The sequence below is a fragment of the Hordeum vulgare genome, chromosome 1H (assembly GCF_904849725.1).
Source record: "Hordeum vulgare subsp. vulgare chromosome 1H, MorexV3_pseudomolecules_assembly, whole genome shotgun sequence".
NCBI lineage: Eukaryota > Viridiplantae > Streptophyta > Magnoliopsida > Poales > Poaceae > Hordeum > Hordeum vulgare.
The window spans coordinates 142,181,070-142,205,880 of NC_058518.1; positions in this window are offsets into that span (position 1 = coordinate 142,181,070).

Consider the following 24,811-nt stretch of genomic DNA (forward strand, 5'->3'; position numbering starts at 1 on the left):
AGCGAAGGCGAATCCATTGCGCGGCTCAGGAGAGAGGGAGAGGGACAGGAGCGACGGCGATCTCAAGCTTGAGCTTGCGCTCATGGCGGCCGAGAGAGGGAGAGAGAACAGGGCGAATGGGGAGAGGATGAGCTCGGGGAGGCCTTCGGGGAGCTTATCCCCGTTGCGCCAGCGCGACGCGGCGGCCAGGCAGACGCACACGTGTGTGGCCGCTCCAGAACGAGCGGCGGCCACCTCGTGCTGCTCGCTGGCAAGGAAGACGACGGGGAGCAGCTGGGCCTGGGCCAGGGGAGCGACAGGTAAGGGTTTTCCATTTCTCGTATTTTCTGTTTTCTGTTTATTCTTTATGTTATTTGTTTTGTTTTATTTTGGCTCCAAACTATTCCTAAAATAGTTTGAAAAATACTAGAGTGTTAGTTGGAATATTTCCAACCACTCATAAAGTTTTCAACATTTTAGGAAACTTTAAATTATTTGAAATCAAATATATAATTGATTTCAGTAGATTTTAACTTAAAATTAAAATGCTAAAAGTAGTTAGAAAATAAGTTCCATCTCTGATATCTTGCTTTCTATATTTATCAGGAAAGATGAACTTTTCTTAAGGCCATTTTGGGTTCATTGATTTGACATCAATTTTCAAATGCTTTTGAATGAGGGGTTGCTAGGGTTTTACTCTGGTTTTCTTGCTTGCTTTTGGGTTTTCATTTCATTTCCTTGGATGCATTGAAAGAAGATATGAGCACAAGTTACTAAACCCTAACATGGAATCCAGGGATGTGACAACTCCTCAACAGAATGGCCTCGTTGAACGCAAGAACGGGACTCTAGTTGAAATGGCACGGACTATGCTTAAAGAATATCAGACTCCTCGTTGCTTTTGGCCTGAAGCAATCAACACTGCTTGACACATCATCAACAGGGTATATCTTCACAAATTCCTCAAGAAAACCTCATATGAACTCCTCACTGACAAGAAACCCAATGTAGGTAATTTCAAAGTCTTTCGTGCAAGATGTTGGATTAGAGATCCTCACCATAACTCAAAATTTGCACCTAAAGCACATCTGGGTTTTATGCTTGGTTACGGAAAGGACTCGCACACCTATAGAGTGTTCAACACCTATCACAACAAGGTTGTTGAAACTGTAGATGTGCGGTTCGATGAAACTAATGGCTCGCAAAGAGAGCAACTAACTCATGTACTAGATAAATTGACTCCTGAGGAAGCTATTAAATACATGGCTACTAAACATATCATTCCTACTGAGGAACAACCCCTTGTTGAAAAATCGTCCCCAAAAATGATGAAATTCAAGCAGGTGCACCTCAGGAAAATGCTACAGACCAAATTCCTCAGCCCAACCAAAGTCTTCAACCAACACATCCAAGGATTGCAAATGAAGTGGAAATTGACAATATCATCTATGACATCAATGCACGAGGTCCTCTCACTCTTTCAAAAGCTTCACATTTAGCAAACTTTTGTGGGCATTCCTCTTTCGTGTCTATCACAGAACCCTCAAAAGTTGTTGAAGCCTTCATGGAACCTGAATGGATTCAAGCCGTGCAAGATGAACTTCTTCAGTTCAAGCTAAATGATGTATAGGAGCTCGTCAAAAGACTAGATCCTTGCAAGCACAATATCATCGGCACCAAGTGGATTTACCGAAAAAAGCAAGATGAGGATGGTCAGGTTGTGACAAACAAGGCACGGCTTGTTGCCCAAGGCTAGACACAAGTTGAAGGAATTGGCTTTGATGAAACTTTTGCACCTATTGCTAGACTTGAACCTATTCGAATATTGCTTGCTTATGCTAACCATCACAATATTACTCTATATCAAATGGATATGAAAAGTGCATTCCTCAATGGTAAGCTTGAGGAAGAAGTATATGTTGCTCAACCCCCAGGTTTTGAAGACTCGAAGCATCCAAACAAAGTCTTCAAACTCAAAAAGGCACTTTATGGCCTCAAGCAAGCCCCTCGGGCATGGTATGATACATTGAAAGAATTCCTCATGAAGAAATACTTCAAACCTGGTTCACTTGATCCTACTCTTTTCACAAAATCCTATGACAATGAACTATTCATGTGCCAAATATATGTCGACGACATTATTTTTTGTTGTGCTGTCAAATGTTACAGTGATAAATTAGCCTACATGATGGGTTAAGAATATCAAATGTCCATGATGGGGGAGCTAAAATTCTTCTTAGGTCTGCCAATTCGTCAGCAATGCAATGACATCTTCATATCTCAAGAGAAATACCTCAAGGATGTCCTGAGGAAATTCGGCATGCATGAATGCAAAGGCGTCAAGATTCCTATGCCAACCAACGGCCACATCTGCACTGATCAAAATGGTATAGATTTCGATCCGCATGTATATCGCTCTATGAATGGCTCTTTATTGTAACTATGTGCATCTAGGCCAGACATTATGCTTAGTGTTTGCATGTGTGCACGTTTCCAAGCAAAGCGAAGGAATCACACCATAAGGTTGTGAAACATATTCTTCAATATCTATCTCACACACTAACACTAGGATTATGGTATCCCAAGGGCTCAAATCTTCACCTCATTGGATATTCTGATTCTGATTATGCTGGTGATCGTGTGGATCGCAAGTCAACATCAGGCACATGTCATTTCCTTGGACGATCCTTAGTCTGTTGGTCCTCAAAGAAGAAGAACTGTGTATCACTCTCCACTGCTGAAGCTGAATACATTGATGTTGGATCTTGCTATGCTCAACTGCTATGGATGAAGCAAACCCTCAGATATTACGGCATCAACATGAAGAATTTGCCCCTCTACTATGACAATGAGAGTGCAATCAAGATCGCCTACAACCTAGTACAACACTCAAAGACCAAGCACATCCAGATTCGTCCTCATTTTCTTCGTGATCATGTACTTAAGGGCAATATGATCATCGACCATGTGAAGCCTGATGGCCAGCTAGCAAATATCTTCACAAAGCTCTTGGATGAGAAAAGGTTTTGCAAGTTGCGGTGTGAGATAAATATCCTAGAATCTTTGAATGTTCTGTAGAAATGCACACATCCTAACACTTATGCAAAATTGATGACTTTGATGCGCAACACACGAAGTGACCTTTTCTTCAATCAATGAAGAATAACACTCTAAGTGTGAAGAAATTAATGAAGAATTTGATTCAGGGCCCTACGACAATTGTACGTGGCGTCTGAAATCATCATTCTTATATGGTGCGTAACGCCACCACCAAACTTTGAAATTCTTCATATTGGAAATTCTTCAAAGTTGAAATTCTTCAAATATCAGAATTTTCACAAATTCCTCAAAAATTTCAAAGTGTTCCATTTTTTTCAAATTCTTCATAATTTTCTATGATGATCTTCATTGACTATATATTTTTTATAATGAGCTTCCAATGTCCTCAACAGCATTCTTCAAGTTGGTATTTCTTCTAAGTGAATGTGATCGGACCCGTCTTCCCTCTATGCTAAGCTCAACCCAGTCTATTCTCAAGTCTTCATATGTGTTCTATTTGACACTTGTTCAAAGTCCTCACTGAGCCCTTGTCTGCTGATGACTTTGCAACAAAATCCTCAAAATTCAAAAATAATCCGTTACCACTGTAACTACACCCACTACTAACTATAGGATAACTAGGATCTCCACTATCTCCACCGCTTCGTACGTCGGTAGCACTTGTCATGTGGAGACGAAAGGGCAGGGGCAATTTCGTCCGAAGGATTCGCTTCGGACCGTTATCACGTGAGCTATAAATAGCCCCTTACCCCCTTCCACTGAAAAACTCTTCTCTCACTCTCGACTTCTCCGCTCAACCTCAAAACCTAGCGCCGCCGCTAGCAATCTTTGCCGCCGGTGAGGAACAGCTTCACTGCCTCGACCTCATCGTCGTTGGACTCACACCGACTGTAGGACATCTTCCTCCTCCGCTGTCGTAGTTGTCTTCAGTCGCCAAATTAGGGCACTGAAGATCTAAACCAAAGAACTTTTCTTGTTACTTCTCCAGTTCATCGTGTTCTTCATATAGGGTAATTAAAATCCTATTTTACTGCCTCTGTTGATCCATTTATTTTCTTTAGATTCATGAAAGTATTTTTTGCTCAAAAAAATCTTTCAGCTATGCACACCCACGTCTAAAACACTTGATGAATTTCACTAAGACACAAAATTCTTCACGAGATTCCTCAATTGTGTAAATTTTCATGTATGCACAACTTTGGAACCCAAGATCAGATTGCTTAGTCAAATTCCTCAACACTGTACTGGTCAAATTCCTCAACTTGAGTCATTTTTCAATTTCCTCAAATCTAAGAACGCATATGACCTCTCCAAACTCTTCGCACCTATACTATGTTCACACGTACAAAATGCCAGCTGATGAATCACTAGGTTCTCATCAACTTAACTCATTTGCAGCATTTCTTGAAGAAACATTACCTGTGTCCTCACATTCCTCAAGAACACAAATTCCTTAGCAAAAACCTCAGCTGAAGAAAATGTAGGAAGACAAAAAACAGAAGGGTGGCAAGAAGCTAGAACAGAACACTGCTTTTGAAATCCTAGAGGAAATATATGTTGATTACTGCACGCCAGATGAAGAAATTCATGGGAAGAGAAACCATTGCAAAACGCTAGAACACGCTTCAAAGGATTGAACACAGATGGGAAAAGGAGTGGAAAGAATACAGGTATGTCACTCCAAAGTATGCCAAGAAGTTTGCCCTCACACCTCCTTGCAAAAGATTGCCTAAGGGAGATCAACAAACTGCACATCCCTCCAGCGTAGCCACAATTCAACACTGTCCTGATGAAAAAGGCAAGTATTTGTCCAAGCTGAGGAAAAAGGCAAATGTTGTTGTAACAAAGTTCAATGAGGATTCTGTTGCTGCTGCCTCCTCCTTTGGTGCTAAGGCTTCTGCTCCAGAACAACCTCCCAAGAAGGAACTGATGAAGAAATCAGGTGTCAGGTCAAAACCCTCAACAACATTATCCAAAGAGCAAATTCCTCAGACAGAAGCAACAATGGTTGCCAAGTCCTCAACTACAACACAGTCTTCACTTCCTCTGCACCCACAGCTCAGGCAACATCAAATAGGGAATCCAAATTCCTCATTACCATCTGCCTCTGGCTCAGCTCACAAATTTTCACCTGGCATACTGAAGACAAAGATGACTGCTGGGAGAGGAACAAGGCCCAGCCCAAGCAAAGTTTTCCTCAATATTCCTTCTACATCAGAGGGAAGTGAGGAATATGACGATGAAACTCTTCAAGCCATCATCATGAACAAACAAGAAAGGGTTGCACAAGCCACTGGCAACACCATTCCCCTCGCACTGGATCCAAAAGTGGTGCTGAACTTCATTGATCCTTGGTATGAAGATCCAAACACATCAAATGATGATTTGAAACTTCCACCTGGACTCAGCCATATGGTTACTACATTCATCAATGAAGCAAAGTGGAAGGATCCACAAGCAAAACAAGCTCGGGCTGCAAAGATTAAAATGGAGAAGTACTTGAAGCAAAATCTCATTAACCTGACGCCTGAGAAACTTGTATCTACTCAGGATGAGCTGAAAACCCTCACTAACAAATACACAAGTCTTCATACAGACCGAAAGGGTGTGAAAGTGAGGTTTATCAATGCTGCAACCGAAACCATTGATGAATACAACAACAAGGTTGCAACCTCAAAGCAACCAACTATTCCTCAGTCCAGCTACACTATACAACTGGCTAATGAAAATGAAGAACCTGTTCCTGATGAAACTACTCAGAATGTTACTCCTGAAGAATCTACCAGGCCTGAAACAGCTTATGCAATGCCTAATGAAAATGCTCCTTCACCAATGTCTTCAAAAGTGAAGAAAGTCACACTTTCGTCTGCCTCAGATGTGAAGAAAACAAAAGCAGCCAAGAAGAGAAAGGCATCAACATCTTCAAAGTCTTCAGAGGCAAAATGTCCGAAGACTCTGCCTACTACATCATCAACTCCAGTTGATGCAACTCCTCTCAACGTTGCACCATCATACATGATTGTACCATTCGGTGAAGAACATATCATTCTAGAACATGATGAGGAAATGGATGGCAATCGCTCTGCTACATCCACACCAATAGATGAGGAAATTCAAGCTGATCAATTTCCTCAAGTCTCAACACCTCCTCCTCAAACCCCAGAAATGACTGCTGAAGAAAAGGAGGTTGATGAATACATCGGCTGCACCACACCTATAATCCATGATGATTTCTGGGAAAAGGATCATCCAAACTCGCCAATGACTTCACAAATTCCTCAAATTACTGCATCCCCAGCAGCCACAGAAATTTTGACTCGCTCTGAAGAAAAGAGCTCACGTGTGATATCAGCACCAGACCAAGAATCAACTGTATCACCTGATGAAAATGAAGATAAAACTGTTGTACCAGAAACAACATCTGCATCTACGGCACAACAAATTCCTCAAGCTGAAGAGAAATCCCCTGATGAAAATGCATCAGCATATGATAAAGACACAACTGATGAACCACTCGTTGGAAATCCTTAAACTACAATTGTGGTGGCCAAAAATCCTCAAGATGATGAAACTCAACATCAAAAATTTCAACCAAAGCCTCATCAACCCTACTCAAAGGGGCCAAAGTTTCTGAAAGAAGATTTTTATGATGAACATCATTTCTTCACGGGAGAAAATCGAAACGACAAGCTTTGTATCAGGCATAGGAAGTTCTGGACCAGAAGACAACTCAATTACTATGTTGTTGTGCTTGTGGAGAAGAGGAATATATTTCATCACACGCACATTCCTCATTCGGATATGAAGCAAATTCCTTGCTTTACCCCGGTTCTTAGTGTTCTTCATGACGCACGGCTACTGCCATTCTGCACTGATATCAGTGACTGGAATACATATATCATTCTTCAGTTCTATGCCACACTGCATATCTCAAGTAACCCCAAAAACATCAACTCTTGGGTCTTGGACTGGATGACTCAGCACACTCACTTAGAGCTCCAGCCACAGAATTGCTTCGAGCTTTACCAATCTCAGTTCCTTCAGATGAGGCAATAAACTTATATGATGAAAGAGAGTTGCCAAATCGTCTAATGGAAGCTCTCATGAAGCCTTTAGCTCCGGTCCAACCTCCAAGGACTTGATTCCTGGTGAAGGAATTAAAATATGTGCCTAGAACAGTCTACAGAATATTGGCCTATTCCTTCACACCTATCAAAGGGCATGATAATGAAGAAGATGTTGTTAGAATCATGAAGAACATCATGTTCAATATCATTCAAGAAATCAAAATGAACCTTCATGACTTGTTCTTGAGGACTTTGGCCAACAATGCCTTGTCACCATTTGAGCTGAAGATCTATGCGCCTTTGATCATGAGGTTCATCAGAACTAGATCCGCAATCAACTATCAAGCAGACTATCAAAATCACCTTGGCTATCTGCCTCCTCTCAAAGTCATCAATAAATCTTTTGAACCAGTTGAGGGCAAAGGAAAGTATGTAATTGATAAAGGAAATCGGCCACTGGATGGTCAATTTCGCAAGGGTGCATCCTACTTCTCATATGACGACACTGCCACACAAGAATCTGATGCCAGAGCAAAACCTCCAAGTCCAACTGCCCCACGGGTGATGACTAACACAGAGCTTCTCCTCACTATTCATCACAAAGTTGATCAAAACCATAAGTGGGTTAAGCGCCAGTTTGGCTCTATTGTGAAAACCCTCAATGAAACTAAAAATGCAGTGAAGAAAAATCACTATTATCTTCATGAGGTATTTGATTGCACCTGGGCCATACTGTCACATCTCAAGACTCCTGAGGAACTCAAAGAACTAGAATTCACTCAAGACTTTGATTGATCATGGCCACCAAAGAAGAAATTCAAGAAGATCCCAGTTCCTGACCTGGTGGACACCTCATATTCCTCATTCCGCTCTGCTGATTCTAATGAAGAACCTGCTAATACTGCAACAGGCCCAACCAGGAATACTGACACGAAGAATGCAGGCGCCTCTCCTCCACCAAAGAAGTGAAGTTCTTCATGGGCGTTAGTCCTCAGTTTCGTCCCTTTTCGTCACTTGATGACAAACAGGGAGAAATCTGAGAGTTGGTCTTCAAGCGTGTCAAATTTATGGGCTTATAAACTCTATTAAGTTACAAACTCTCATTTCTTCTAAAGTGTTCGATGTAATGATTTGTAACTTAAGCCTGATGGTGTTCTGACACTTTTGAACGCTTTTCCTTGCATGATTATTCCTCAAGTTAATTAATGCATACATGGTGAAATTCGCGAGACACCATTTTTCATCATGCATTTAAAATTCCTCATACTATATGTCAAATGCATGCATGAATTACAAGATACAGGGAGAGATCTCCATCATATATATCATCTATGTGCATTTGTTGTCCAGTGTAAATTCCTCAAAATATGCACATATTCACGGGGATTTTCTGTGTATCTTGCATTGAAATTCCTCAAACTCAGTACTTACATTTCATATTATTATCCCTGTTGAAAACGTAACCTATTTGTCATCAACCACCAAAAAGGGGGATATTGTAAGTGCATCTAGTTCCCCTTAGTGATTTTGGTGGTTTGAAGACTTATAGGTTAAGAGACTGGTATGTTTGTAAGTGTACACAGGCTCTATAAGTCGCTGAGGAGTTTGAGTTATTCGATGAATATCAACCCCTAAAATTTGTGTCTTCGGGTGAAAACTTTGGTCATTCCTTGAAGACTTTAATCCCGAAGAAATTGCAAAGAAATTGATAATCCCCATGAAGATATTGAAGATGAGAAACTCGGTCTGTCCCGAAGAAAATACTCTGAAGACTTTGAAGCTCGAAGATTTACTCTTTCTGTTTCATTTTGTTTATACTTGAGTCATAGGAACACCGTACTATTAAAGGGGGTCGAGGTAAAACTATGGAACGAATTTCCTCATGATGCTCAACCCAAACCTACATCTACCAAATCCTCAAAGTGACGAACATGAGAGACATGAGGACTTTCACAGTTGAAAGTTCCGACCATTGCCGCACCATGCGCTACCTGTCCAAAATCTTATACACCCAACGGTCATATCACTAAGGGCATTAATGTCAAATCATGTCGGGATGCTCCCAGGCTATAAATAGCCCCCCCCCCCCCCCCCCGCAACACACACACACACACAACCACTAGATGGTTGGCTGCTCCGAGAGAAACTCACACTAGTCATTTAGAGCAAGCCAAATTCCTCAAAGCCTTTGAGCAAAAATCATCATGTGAGGAAATACCCCAAACACCCAAACCCAAACCAAAACCCAAGTGATTGAGCATCACTGAAGAAGTTATTCCTACGTGGAACCGACGCTTGTTACCTTTGAGGATTATGCATCCTCCAAACGGCTAGGCGTCATGGTCTAGAGCATCCAACAGTCAATTGTGGATCGCTGGGTGACCGAATTTGTGAGGGTTTGGAAGTCTGCCCTGAAGACTTACCACGAGTGTTGGGCGGGGACTGTGTGTCCTGAGCTCAAGGAGAATACGATAGGGAATGTGTGTCCTTTGGTTTCAATACCAAGCCGCTCCAAACGAGGCGTTCAACTATCACAACAGTTAGAACTGGATCATCAACAATTGTCTTCATCGAGCTACTGGTTCTATTTCCTCAACTCCTTTCATTTCCTCAAATGCATGTTGAAGACTTTCATCTATACTATTTGAACAATTTGACTGAAGACTTTCTCTGAATTCCTCACCTCAAAATGTTCACTTGAGTTATTCTTCACCTACTTATCCTGTACTCGTGACCTGTGTAAACTGATTCTCTTAATTAACGCTAAGTACTTTGTTGTAGAAACTTCGGATGTGAAGCTGCTGCGAAAATGCATCAAGCAGATGGTGGCGTTAAACATCCAGTTGACTGACATAGTCCAGGTCATGCTCCATCGCCACATCCTTCCATGCCAGCTCGGGGATAACCCGATGTGGTATCACAAGCCCGACGACCCCTGGACGGTGCTCGACTTCTACCGCACCACCCATGAAAACATGTGGTGGATACTGCTCAAACCGCAACAGGAGTGGACGGCCGAGGAGGAAGACACCAGCTTGGATGCTGATACTCCCCCTTGGAGTTACGTCCGAGCTCCCGTACTTACTCAAATTCCTCGTTTTATTAAAGGTCTTAATATCCTTCCTTCTTTACAGGATTGGCTGGAATTGGCCGAGAAAATAGACGGCCCAACTCCCCTGCCCAATGAACCTCGGACCCCACTACAAAACCTGTTCCTGGTAGAGGCGCCATACATAGCGCCACACAATAAGAAGAAGAAGACTCGCGGGTGTCTCCATTCGAGGGGTACTCTAGATACCAAATTAGGGGACACCCATTCCTCCTCCATCCATGAGGGGGGACGCAGATGATGACGAAGAGAAGGATTCTCTTCAGGCGAGGAAGAGGAAGGTGCCGGAGGGAGCTGAGGAGGGGCTACCACCTCAGGCTCCAAAGAGACCTTACAAGAGCAAGGTCGCCCTTCTCGGCGTTGGCCCAGACTCCGATGACGAGATCGGAGCCTCCGTGGCGACCCCTCACCGAACCCCTAGGGTCAAGTCCCCGGCCCGAAGGTACGGAATTCACTTCTTAACTTAAGGAGTTATACCAAATTTTTATCAATAATGAGAAATAAGTTGTTTCCTATCACATCCAAGTCCGAGATATTTCGACAGATCAACTGTCGGAGGAGGGTTCGCTGCCCACCGAGGTGGCAGAGAGTGGGAACACGTCCCACAATACCCCTCCTTGGGTCTCAGATTAACTAGCCGGGGTGATGTCCCATCAGGCCCTGCCGACCACTAACGAGGTGGCGATGGCCAAGGTGGATACATCCAACGCCGAGGATCGAGAGGTCCCGGTCGAAGTCGATACACCGGCCTCCGAGGAATGAGAGATACCGGCTGGTATATGACACCAAAGGCCGGGAGATTTTGGCCAAGGTCCATACCTCAGTCATTGGGACCCAGGGGCTGGTTCCTTCTCCACAACTGGAGAAAGGAACCAAATTCCTCTCGAGCTTTCCCCGAATAAAGCTTCCAGGGGACATGATGCTCTGGTGTTTTCAGTGTCTCCCTGAACACCACCCGCAGCAGAGCAAGCTATTGCCGGGTAGCTGTCCATAATGGAGGACCCCTGGATCGTCTCCTCTATTGCTGAAGTACATCGCACCCTTATGGGTGCGTTCTTAAAAAGTATTCAGTCTGTTAACAGCAGACTGAAGGAAGCCTTCAACGGCTTACTGGCGGGTTTTAAGGTAAGTGTGTAATATTTTAAATTTCATTTGCAATATTTTTTTGCCTTTATGGGTATAACAGCCCCCGAGCCACGGGTAAGTTTGATAAGCTTATCTGTAGTTCCATATTAACGCCAAGGCACGAAAACTGATTCTGAGGTTATACTAACCTGTTGGAGCAAATCCAATCAAAATGTCTTGCCTGCCGATAACTCAGAGTCATTAAAATTCATAATGATTTTGTGTAGACTTCATCCTGTGTTGTTGATGCAAACGCTCTCAAGATAGCCAAGCTGAACCAGAAACTAAATGTTTCTGATGATGAGCTAAGTCGTGTGAATGTTCGGCTTGATGAAAAATAGGGTATGTCTTCAAGTTGTGCTTTAAAAATTACTACTACCTTTAAGTAAAGAAGGACTGTCCTGAGTTTTAATATCTGACCCCATTATATGGAATTGGTCAGCAGCCTAGGATAAAGAGTTTTAGAAACTCAAGGCCGAACTGGATCAGGCCAAGAAGAAGGCCGCTGCTCACAAAGTGGTAGCCAAACAAGTAGCCACCGAGCTAAGCTCCATCAAGGTTGAAATTAGCAAGCATGAGGCCAGGGTGGCACTGGTTCAACAGGAGCTACATGAAGCGAGCTCTAAATGTGAGGCTTTGGAGCAGAAGTCTTGGGAGCAAATGACCGAGCTCTCCAACCTATCCACCAAGCTCAAATCAGAGCGGGTGAAACAGAGGTTCTTTGAAGAAGAGGTGCGCCAGGCCAAACATATGACAAATGGTAAGCCATACTTATTGCAATGTTCCTTTGGTGGACACAGGTATGCATTTCTTACGCGGACGTGGCGTTCCTCAGGCGCCTTCATGGACCTCTCGAGGGGTGTGGTGGAAGCAACCAAGCACTACTCCACCCATGACAGGGATGTTGAGCGAAGGCTTTTCTAGGCTCAGTTTCAGGATCCCGAGCCCAACCCAATCCGAGTTATCAAACGAAATAGCTCATGGAGCTACATAGGATGGCGGAACGGGCCATGAAGGCTCTCTGTATCTAGTTATGTCCTACCGAGCCTTTGTTGAGTAGCGACTTCAGCTTAGTGCAGAAGTTGGTTGATCTCGTGCCCTGGTTTGAGGTCTTGAAGTGTTCCGTCTGCATATAAGGAGCTCGTATGGGCTTTGCGAGGACCTTGGTATATTATCCAGGGATGAAGCCCCTGACGATGGCCACTGCACCTCCACCAGCTGGGTAGGAGCACACATGCCTCGAGCTGTATTTTCCCTCTGCGACGGAGGATGCTCGGGTTATAGAAACCCAGTGCTCGAAAGATGTACTCTTCGAGTAATTTTACTTCCATGTGCCTCCGAACAACTTATACTTATAATTTTTAGTAGTTGTACTTTGTGTATTATTTTGACTCCTATCATTTGGCCGGTTTAATCTCAAAGTTACCAGTCTTCGGCTTCAGCCCCTGGGTAGAGATTACTCGGGGTGTTTCATCATATGTACTTTACCCTTAGCCGACGAGTCAGTGCCCAAAGGTGGTAGTGTGTGACGGAAACGAGGCAATCACACACGCGGTTATATTGCTTTCACTTAGCCTTAGGACTTAGAATTTGGGGGCTGATCAGAAGCCCCCATGTTTTTTGGTGGTAGTTGTGTAAGCCAAATTTTTAAATAGCTACCATAGGGTCCTCAAAGGCGTTAACCCTCCATGTAACATGGAATAGCCTCCAAGGGTTTTTGTTTTTGAGCTCGGATTGCACACCAGTTCTCGCTTATTATGACGGTCAATTTTCGGCTTTCTCCATGGAGGTATTGTTAGCCAGCTATCCGGCAATACAATCGGAGTGGTTCTGAAAGTGCGTTATATCGACTAGAGAGGGGTGAATAGGAGATTTTTAGAATTTCATCACTGAGGAAATTCATTTTGAGGAAATTCCTCATTGATGACTAACTTACAGCGAAAACAGTAAAGGATTAGAAGTGCAAAGTTTCACAATAGCAGTTTTTCAGTGTGAGGAATGTGAAAACAGATTGCACAAAGAGCAGGCACGCAGAAAACAGATGAGGATTAACTAGCGTGAAGAATTTGGGGTTGAGGAATTTCAGAGTTAGTCTTCAGCAAATTCTTCAAACAGTAACAGTGAAAGTCATCAACACATAATCTGGGGAAAGTAAGGTGTTGAGTAATTAGAACCCGTTTCTCAGCGAAGACAGTAGTTGATGACCCAGTTCCAACTGCTGTGACAGTCGTACATCTGGTTTGGAGCGGCTTGGTATTGAAACCAAAGGACACACAGTCCCTACCGTGTTCTCCTTGGGCTAAGAACACACAGTCCTCGCCCAACACTCATGGTAAGTCTTCAGGGCAGACTTCCAAACCGTCACCAACTTGGTCACCCGACGATCCACAATTGACTGCTGGAAAGCTCTAGACCATGACGCCTAACCGTGTGGAGGATGCACAGTCCTCAAAGGTAAAAGGCTTTAGTCCCACGCAGGAACAACTTCTTCAGTGATGCTCAATCACTAGGTTTGGTTCGTGGTTTCGGTGTATGGGGTATTTCCTCACTAATGAATTACTCTCAAAGACTCTGAGGAATTTGGGTTGCTCTTATGACAAGTGTCAGTTCCTAACGGAGCAGCCAACCAGCTAATGGTTGTGGGGGGCGGCTATTTATAGCCTGGGAGCATCCCGACATGATTTGACAGTAATGCCCTTAAATAATATGACTGTTGGTGTGGATAAGACCAATGAATTGGCGTGGCTATCGAAATGGTCGGAACCCTCAACTGTGAGAGTCCTCATGTCACTCGTATTCCTCACTTGAGGCTTTTGGTAGGATTAGGCTTGGGTTGAGCATCATGAGGAAATTCATTCCAAAGTGTAACTTCGACCCCCTTTAAAAGTACGGTGTTCCTATTACTCAAGTGTGAAGAAAATAAAACAGAAAGACTAAATCTTCATGCTTCAAAGTCTTCAAAATGATTTTCTTCAAGACACACCGAATTCCTCAATTTCAGTATCTTCATGAGGAATATCAATTTCATCCCAGATTCTTCGCGATTCAATTCTTCAGCTTCAAACCAATTTCTTCAACCGAAGATATACATTTTTAGGGGTCGATATTCATCAAATATCTCAAACTCCTCGGTGACTTATAGATCATGTGTACACTCATAAACACATTAGATACTTAACCTATAAGTCTTCAAACCACCAAAATCACTAAGGGGCACTAGATGCACTTACAATCTCCCCCTTTTTGGTGGTTGATGACAATTAGGTTAAGTCTTCAACAGGGATAACAATATGAAGTGTAAATACTTAATTGAGGAATTTGAAATCAAGATTCAGAGAGACTCCCCCTGAAGATGTGCATATCTTGAGGATTGTGCTTTCTACAGCAAATGCACATTGATGATTTGTATCATGGAGATCTCCCCATAAGTCTTGTAAATCATGCATACATGTAACATATAGTATGAAGAAAATGAAGATGCATGATGACAAATGGTATCTGACGAATTCCAGCATGTGTGCATTAAAAACTTGAGGAATAAGCATGCGAATAAAAACGTTCAAAAGCGTCAGAGTACCATCGGGCTTAAGTTACAACTCATTACATAAAAACTTCAGAAGATCCAAGAGTTTGTAACTTAAATATAGTTCATAAGCCCCAAAATATCCCGGTTGAAGACTAACTCTCAAGTTTCTCCCCCTTTGTCATCAAGTGACAAAAAGGGACAAACTGAGGACTAACGCCCGTGAAGACTTAACGTCTTGGCGGTTGATGAAGAGGCGTGATGCTTCTTGGGAGTAGTCTTCTTCCTTGGACCGGTAGCAGCGTCGAGCTGTTCTTCATCAGTTTCAGCGGTGCGGAATGAAGAAAATAACTGTCTTCAAGGTCTGGAACTAGAATGGGCCTGAACTTCTTCTTGGGAGGCCAGGACCACTCAAAGTCTCGCTCAAAGTCCATTTCTTCAAGCTCTGTCTGAGTCTTCAGATGAGCAAGACTAGCCCAGGTGCGATAAAAAACCTCATGCAGATAGTGATGGTTAAGCTTCACAGAGTTCTGTGTTTCAGTGAGGGTTTTCACAATGGCGCCAAACTGGCGTTTGACCCACTTGTGATTGCGATCCACCTTCTGGTGAAGACTGAGGAGGAGCTCTCTTGTATTCATCACACGAGGAGGAACGGGGCTTGTCGGGCGAGTCTCACTATCATCTCATGAAGAATAAGCTTCTGGCTCTCTGAACTGGCCATCAAGGGGCCTAGTGCCTTCATCAATCACTGACTTGCCTTTTCCTTCAAATGGCTCGAAACACTTCTTGTTGACTCGGATAGGAGGCATATAACCAACATGGTTTTGGAAATCAGCATGGAAGTTGATGCATGTCCTTGCCCTGATGAATCTCATGATCCATGGAGCATATATCTTGTGATCAAATGGACACATAGCATTGTCGGCCAAAGTCCTCAAGAAGAAATCATGGATGTTGATAGGAATACCATGGATGATGTTGAAGAGGATATTCTTCATGATGCCTACGACATCTTCTTCATCATCATGGCCTTTGATCGGCGTGAGCACACTGCAGAGGATTCTGTAGACACACCTTGGTGTATATTTGAGCTCGTGGACGACGAAGGTTTTTCTCGGTGATTGTCCTTCAGCCAAAGGCTTCATGAGGACTTCCATCATCCCGTTGGGCAGCTCACGCTCACCGTAAAGCTTCACAGCCTCCTCTGAGGGAATTGATACAGGCAGTTCACGGAGGAGCTCAGTAGCAGGAGCCTTGTAGTGAGTGTTTTGTGTCATCCAGTCAAACACCCAGGTGTTAATGTCTTCAGGGCCGCCAGATATGTGAAGAGTGGCATAAAACTGAAGAATGTGCTCACTATTCCAATCAGAGATGTCGGAGCACATTGGTAGCAGACCAGCTTCATGGAGGACATTAAGGACTGGAGCTAGGCACGGTATTGCTTCAAGTACAACGTGAGGAATATGCATGTGTTGGAATATCTTGTTTCTTCCACACAGCACAGAGGCATAGTAATTCAGCTGTGTCCTCGTCCAAAACTTCAGATGCCTCATTTGAGTCTTGTCATAGGGATTCTCTCCAATGAAGTACATGCGCTCTTCAAAGAAATTCTCCTTTTGAAATTGTGGCCGCTTGGAGAATGGCTGACGTTGAACTGGCTGAAGATTTTGCTGAGGAACGGGAGGGGAGACAACAATTGCAGTCTCGGGGTTGAGCACGATGAAGGCGTTGTCTTGATCAGGTGCATTTTCCTCAGCATTATCCTCAGGGTGAGGAATTTCATCATTTGGGGCTTCACGCTGAGGAGCTTGCACTGGCTGGGCATCAGGCTGAGGAATAGGTTCATCTTGCTCAGGTGGAGGAGTTGGGTCAGCCTGTTCCTTATCTTGAGAATTTTGCTCTGGACTTTGAATTTTATCAGCTTGAGGAATTTCACTTTGCTCTTCCTCAGCTGGCTTGGTGACAGAGGCAGTTTCATCAGCTGGTGCAGCTGATCCTTGTGCAGTGTCTTTCTGAGGAATGGAGGGCTGAGGACTGTCGTCAGTACGAATTTCTTTGTCAGTGTGTTCCTCAGATGCGGTATCCTTCATTTCCTCATCTGTCCCTTTCGCTTGGTCATCAAGGATGACCATTTCATAAGACGGAGCGACATTGAGGGGCACAGGGTCCAGTGGAGCATTATCTTCAAGCGCTTTGAGGCGCTTGGCCTCTGTTTCTTCTTCTGCCGAGGAGGCCTTTCTCTTTTTGGCTTCCTTCTCAGCAGCCCTGGTTTTCTTCACGTGTGATGCAGACGGAGTCATCTTCTTCACCTTTGAAGCTTTGGGTGAAGGGGTTCTCTGACAGATTCTTCAGCTGGCTTTGAGGAACCAGCTGGAGCAGAGTCATCAGCTTGCTTTGATGAAGCAGCTGGGTCAGGGGCAGTCTCACCAGCTGCAACAGGTTCATCAGCTGGATTTTCCATGGTGATTTCTTCAATAGCCGGTACATCCACACGGCTTTCTTGGGGTATTTCCTCAGCCTGAGGAGATTCATCAGCTGGCTCTTCAATCAAGGGTTGGGGAGTTGGTGCTGGAGGTGCAGCCTTCTTGTTGTAGTCGTCAACAGCTTTAGTGGCCAGCTTGATGAAATTTCTCTTCAGACTCTGACGATCTGACAGCTTAGAGTACTTATCAGTCAAATTCTTCAACTCAGCCTGTGTTGACACCAGTGCATCAGGCGTCAAGATGAGGAGATTCTGCTTGAGGAATTTCTCCTTTTTAAGCTTCGCAACCTTGGCTTGCTTGGCTTGCTGTTCTTTCCACTTGGCTTCATTGATGAATGTGGCCACCATGTGGCTGATGCCAGGGGGAAGTTTCAAATCATCAAGCAGGGTGTTTGGGTCTTCATACCAGATGTTTATGTAGTCTAGGAGGACCTTGGGGTCCATGGCCAGAGGAATGGCGCTTCCTGATGCTTGAGCTACCCTTTCCTGCTTGTTTCTGATTATCGCTTGTAGGGTTTGATCATCATATTCATCATTGCCCTGTGATGCATACGGGACTGTGATGATTTTGTTGGGGCTTGGCAGAGTTTGCTTTCAGCAGACACCTGAGTCTTCACAAGAGGTCGTGAAGACTTTGTCTCCGAGCTGGTTGCAGCCGGGAGTGAGGAGCTGGAGGTGGCGGTCAGTGGTTCATGACCGGCTTCTGTACTGGTATCTCTTGAGGTTTTGGTGATGGTACTGAGGATTTTGGAGGTGAGGGTTTTGGCGCTGAGGGTTTTGTAACTGATGCCTGAGCAGATTTCTCTTGACGCTTTGGAGCCCTGGTTTTGACGGCACAGACTATGGATGAGGAATTGCTAAACCAGAGGTCTCAGCGGCAGAGGAAGTAGCTGCACTTGAGGCAGCAGCTGAGGATTCATTGAATTTCCTCACTGCAGCATCTGCCTGCTTCTTGAGCTTAGCCAAATGCTTGTCCTTCTCATCCGGATAATCATCAATGGTATTGAGGCTTGAGGGATGTGCTACTTGATGAGCCTCAAGTGGGGCCTGTTTGCCAGGAGGCTTCAGGGCGAATTTCTTCGCATACTTGGCAGTTACAAACATGTATTCCTTCCATTCCTTAGCCCATCGGCGTTCTATCTTCTGCAGCTGAATCTTTCTCTTGGCCATTGTTTCATTTTCATCAGGTGTGGAATAGTCCAAGTAAATATCCTCAGGGATATCCAAAGTTGTGTTCTGCTCAAGTTTCTTCCCTCCCTTCTACTTTCTGTCATCCTCCATTTTCTTCAGCTGGGGATTTTGCTGATGAGATTGAACTCTTGAGGATTCTGATGAGACTTGAAGATTTTCTTCAAGAAACGCTGCAAATGAGTTAATGTGATGAGAACCGAGAGATTCATCAGCTGACATGTGTGTACCTGTGAACAGAGTATAGTTGCGAGGAATTTGGAGAGGTCATATGCGTTCTCAGATTTGAAGAAAATGAAAAAGTTTGACAGTTGAGGAATTTAACCAGTGGTTGAGGAATTTGCCTAAGCATACTGTTCTTGGGTTCCAGAGTTGTACAGATCCGAAAATTCGCACAATTGAGGAATCTCGTGAAAATCTTAGATGCTTAGTGAAGTGCATATCGATTCTAGAGGAAAAACAGATTTCACATCGGAGATGTAAAATAGTAGATCTAACTTGCTGTAAAAATGGGGTTTTTATTTACCCTTGAAGGCGCGCACGAAGAACACAGAAAAGTTGTGGAGATAAGCTCTTCGGTAGCGTGTCCAATGCGCCCTAACCCAGCGGCAGAGGACGTCTACGGCGGCGGCGGACGAAGATGGTCCGACTCCGCCGTGGTTCCGGCGACGGAGAAGTCGAGGCAGTGAAGCTCTTCTTCACCGGCGACGAAACTTCCAGCGGTGGCACTAGGGTTCGGTGCTTTTTGCTGTAGCACGAGAGCGATGGGGCGAAGAAGTGTTTGCCGAGGGGGATAAGGACATATTTATAGCCAGACAGTTACTGTTGGCATGAAGAATTCGGACCAAACAGCCCCTGCCTCTACGTCTCCGCAGGACACGTGTAGTTCCCGAGCAAGGCGGTGGAGATAGTGGAGATCGTGGTTATCCGAACGTGGGAAGTGGGGTTCAGTTACTGTGCATTAAAGAAACAATTTTTGAAGATTTGAGGATTTTGTTACAAAACCATCAGCTGACAAGGACGCAGTGAGGATTTTGAACAAAGTTTCAAGTAGAACGCATATGAAGAATCGAATAGACTGGATGAGAATAGCATAGAGGGAAAGTAGGGTCCGATCACATTCACTTAGAAGAAATATCAACTTGAAGAAATAGCTATAAGTGAATGCTGTTGAGGACTTGAAATCACAGTCTATCTAGTCAAACGAAAGTCATCAAGTGTTTTTGAAGATTTGAGTAACTTGAGGATTTTGTGATAAATCGTCACAATGAAGAACAACTGTTTTGAAGAAAAACACATTTTGAGGAAATGGAACAATTGAAGAAAATCAACTTGAGGAATTTCACGTTGGGCGGTGGCGTGACCCACCATACAAGAATGTTGATTACAGACGTTGCGTACAATTGTCGTAGGGCCCTGAGAATCAATTTCTTCGTTGATTTCTTCACATTCAGAGTGATACTCTTCGTCAGTTGAAGAAAATCGATTCATCATGTGTTGCACATCTAAGTCATCAATTTTGCATAAGTGTTAGGATGTGTGCATGTTTTTACAAAACATTTGAAGATTCTAAGATATTTAGCTCACACCGCAACTTGCAAAACCTTTTCTCATCCAAGGGCTTAGTGAAGATATCTGCCAATTGATCAGCAGTCTTCACAAGGTCGATGAGGATATAGCCCTTGAGGATATGGTCCCAAAGAAAATGATGACGAATCTGGATGTGCTTGGTCTTCGAGTGTTGTACTGGGTTGTATGCAATCTTGATCGCACTCTCATTGTCATAGTAGAGAGGCATATTCTTCATGTTGATGCCGTAGTCCTTGAGGGTTTGCTTCATCCATAGTAATTGAGCACAACATGAACCAGCAGCAATGTACTCAGCTTCGGCATTGGAGAGTGATACGCAGTTCTGCTTCTTTGAGGACTAGCAGACTAGTGATCTTCCGAGGAAATGACATGTACCAGAAGTTGACTTGCGATCCACATGATCACCAGCATAGTCAGAGTCAGAATATCCTACCACATGAAGATTGGAGCCCTTGGGATACCATAATCCTAGTGTTGGTGTGTGAGCTAAGTATCAAAGAATATGCTTCACAGCCTTATGGTGTGATTCCTTCGGTTTTGCTTGAAAACGTGCACACATGCAAACACTAAGCATTATATCTGGCCTAGATGCACATAGATACAATAAAGAGCCAATCATAGAGCGATATACCTGCTGATCAAATTCTTTACCATTTTCATCATGTAAGCAAATTCATCACTGTATCGTTTGTCAGTACATCCAAATATGATATCATCGACATATATTTGACACACAAATAGCTCATTATCATAGGATTTAGTGAAAAGAGTTGGATCGAGTGAACCAGGTTTGAACCTTTCTTCATGAGGAATTCCTTCAATGTATTATACCATGCCCGAGTGGCTTGCTTGAGACCATAGAGAGCCTTTTTGAGTCTGAAGACTTTGTCTGGATTCTTTGGATCCTCAAAACCTGGGGGCTGAGCAAAATATACTTCTTCCTCAAGCTTACCATTGAGGAATGCACTTTTCACATCCATTTGATATAAGATGATGTTATGATGATTATCATAAGCAAGTAGTATTCGAATAGCTTCAAGTCTAGCAACAGGTGCAAAAGTTTCATCGAAATCTATTCCTTCAACCTGGGTGTAGCCTTGGGCTACAACTCGTGGCTTGTTCCTCACCACTTGACCGTCCTCATCTTGCTTGTTTCGGAAAATCCACTTGGTACCGATGATGTTGTGCTTGCCAGGATCTAGTCGTTTGACGAGCTCCCATACGTAATTCAACTTGAATTGAAGAAGTTCGTCTTGCATGGCTTGGATCCACTCCGGTTCCAGAAAAGCCTCAGCAACTTTTGAGGGTTCTGTGATGGATACAAAGGAAAAATGCCCACAAAAGTTAACTAAGTGTGAAGCTTTTGAGCAAGTGAGAGGACCTGGCGCGTTGATGTCGTTGAGGATTTTGTCAAGTCCTACTTCATTTGCAATCCTCGGATGAGCTGGTTGAGGATTTCGTTTGGGTTGAGGAAGGGGTTCTAGTGCAATTTCCTCAGGAGCATCTTCTTGATTTTCATCAGTGATGGGGATCGTTTCTTCACCAATTTCCTCAGTGGGGACAATGTCTTCAGTAGGTTTGAGCTTTATTGCTTCCTCAGGAGACAGCTTATCTAGATCAGAAGGCAATTGCTCTCTTTGCGAGCCATTAATTTCATCGAACAGCACATCTACAGTCTCAACAACTTCGGTGTGATAGTTGTTGAAGACTCTGTAGGTGTGTGAGTCCTTTCCATAACCGAGCATAAAACCTTCATGTGCCTTAGGTGCAAATTTTGAGCTATGGTGAGGATCTCTAATCCAACATTTTGCACCGAAGACTTTGAAATAACTTACATTGGGTTTCTTATCAGTGAGGAGTTCATATGAGGTTTTCTTGAGGAATTTGTGAAGATATACCCTGTTGATGATGTGGCATGCAGTGTTGATTGCTTCAGGACAAAAGCGACGAGGTGTCTGATATTCTTCAAGCATAGTTCTTGTCATCTCAACCAGAATCCTATTCTTCCTTTCGATGACACCATTCTACTGAGGAGTATAAGGAGCAGATAATTCGTGAGTAATACCAAGTTCATCAAGATAATCATCAAGACCAGTGTTTTTGAACTCTGTTCCATTACCACTCCTGATATGTTTGATCTTGATGCCAAAGTTTGTCGAGGCCCTTGAAGAAAATTGTTTGAAGATTTCCTGCACTTCAGTTTTATACACTATGATATGCACCCATGTATATCTGGAATAATCATCAACTATGACGAAGCCATATAAAGATGTTGCATTGGTTAGTGTGGCATAGTGAGTAGGTCCAAATAGATCCATATGAAGCAATTCGAATGGACGTGTAGTGGTCATGATAGTCTACGAGGGATGCTTGGATCTGGTCATTTTCCCAGATTCACATGCACCACACAGATGATCCTTGAGGAATTTGACTGATTCGATGCCGATGACATGCTTCTTCTTCGCGAGCGTGTGCAAATTCCTCATGCCTGCATGACCTAGTCTTCAGTGCCACAGCCATCCTTCTGAGGTTTTTGCTAGTAAGCAAGTCGCTGGTTGAGGACCTATAGAGAAATCAACAATGTACAAATCCCCTCTTCTTACACCTTCGAAGACTTTGGATCTGTCAGATTCCATGATGACCACACATCTATATCTACCAAAGATAACAATCATATCAAGATCACAAATCATCGAGACAGACATGAGATTAAAACCAAGGGATTCAACAAGCATCACTTTGTCCATATGCCTATCCTTGGAAATAGCCACTTTGCCAAGTCCCAATACATTGCTTTTACCTTTGTCAGCATATGTGATTTGCTTCAGAGGTGATGGAGTTAGTGGCATATTCATCAGCAAGTTTTTATCACCAGTCATGTGATGTGTGCAGCCACTATCAAGAACCCACTCAGTATTCTTGGGTTTTTCATCCTGCAGATGAATTAGTACAACTAACCATCTCATATGCTTTAGTTTTGAAGAATATGATCTCAATTTCATCCGATAAGAATTTCATCACAACAGAATTAAAAGGACGTGTGAAATATTTCTATTTCATCAATATTGGCTTGCGTCCTGTCAAGCATTTCCTCAGGTCTCCAGCAAATTCTTCAGATGATGATTTTCACCTGTCCTGCAGAAGTGATTAATTCGATTTCCTCACCACCCACATCTGAAGAGGTGGTAAAGCATTCATCATTCTGCGAGCACCATATGAGAAAGGTGGCATTGAAGCTAATGCACTTCTCTTAACAGTAGGGGGGTTAAAGTACTCATATGAATATGCAGAGAACTGGTTTGAGGATTTATGAACATAATGATTTGAAGAGTAACGTTCATATTCATATTCCTTGTAGTTTCCCTGCATGTTAGAAGCATTAGCACGGGTACGAGCATAATTATGATCAGTTGAGGATTTTGATCCTCTTGAAGACTTTGGTCCTCCTGAGGAATTTGATCTGGGGTTCAGATTCTTCATCGGTGGTGTCATGAGGACATTCACCTGAAGATTTTCAAGACAGCTTTTGGGAACCCAGATTTTCCTCAAGGGAGGGCCATTCCTGCAGTTAGTTCCAACATATCGAGCAAATACTTCACCAGATTGATTTTTGAACAGTTTATAGTTGGAGTCAAATGACTCATCTGAGGAATAGGATAATTCACATGAAAAGCCAGTTAGATTAGATGGATCAAAAGGAGGCCCAGTAGCAGCAACCCATCAGGTTTTGGGATACAGCTCAGGTTTCCAATAAGATCCATCAGCATTTAATTTCCTCTCAAAGGCAATTCCTTCTTTCCTCGGGTTCCTGTTCAAGATCTGCTTTTTGAGCACATCACAAAGGGTTTGATGTCCTTTGAGGCTTTTGTATATGCCTGTCACATACAATTCCTTCAACCCTGCATTTTCATGAGTAACATTTGTGTTTTCCTCAAGTGAGGAAATAGAAACTACAGGTGCAGTTGAAGAATTTGTAGCAATAGAAGCATTTGATGATTCTGGAGAAGAATTAGCAGTTTCGCGTTCAATGCATTTAAGACATGGAGGAATGAATTCAGCTTGAGCAGTGCTGATCTATTGAGCTAGTAATGCATCATTTTCCATACAAAGATCATCATGAGAAATCCTCAGCTTCTCTAGATCAAGCTTCCTTTGAAGAAATTCATAGGAAAGTTTCTCATGATCAGCGAGGAGTGTATCATAACGATCTTTAAGATTATCAAATCTAGACTGAAGACTTTTCACATCTTCAGTGAGGATTTGGGTAAGATTCATTTCATCATTCAACAGATCATCACTTCTATCTAGCAGTTTCTGAAGCTTTTCCAGGGCAGTTTGTTGTTTAGTGGCTATAATGGCAAGTTTACTGTAACTAGGTTTTTTATAATCATCAGGTTCACAGTCACTTGAATCGGAGGAGGGAGCATCATTCGGTACCTTTGAACCTTTTCCATGAAGCAATAGGTTGGAGCAAAGTCATCAGCATAGTCATCAGTGTGGATGGTGTTATCATCTTCTTCAAGGTTGAAGATTGACTTGCTGACGAAAGTGGTTGCCAATGCGAGACTAGCCTGTCCGGATTCTGAGTCTTCATCAGAACCCTCTTCTTCATCACATTCCTCTGATTATGCCTCGGAATCATTTCCTTGCCAATAAGAGCCCGAGCCTTTCGGAAACTAGTCTTCTTG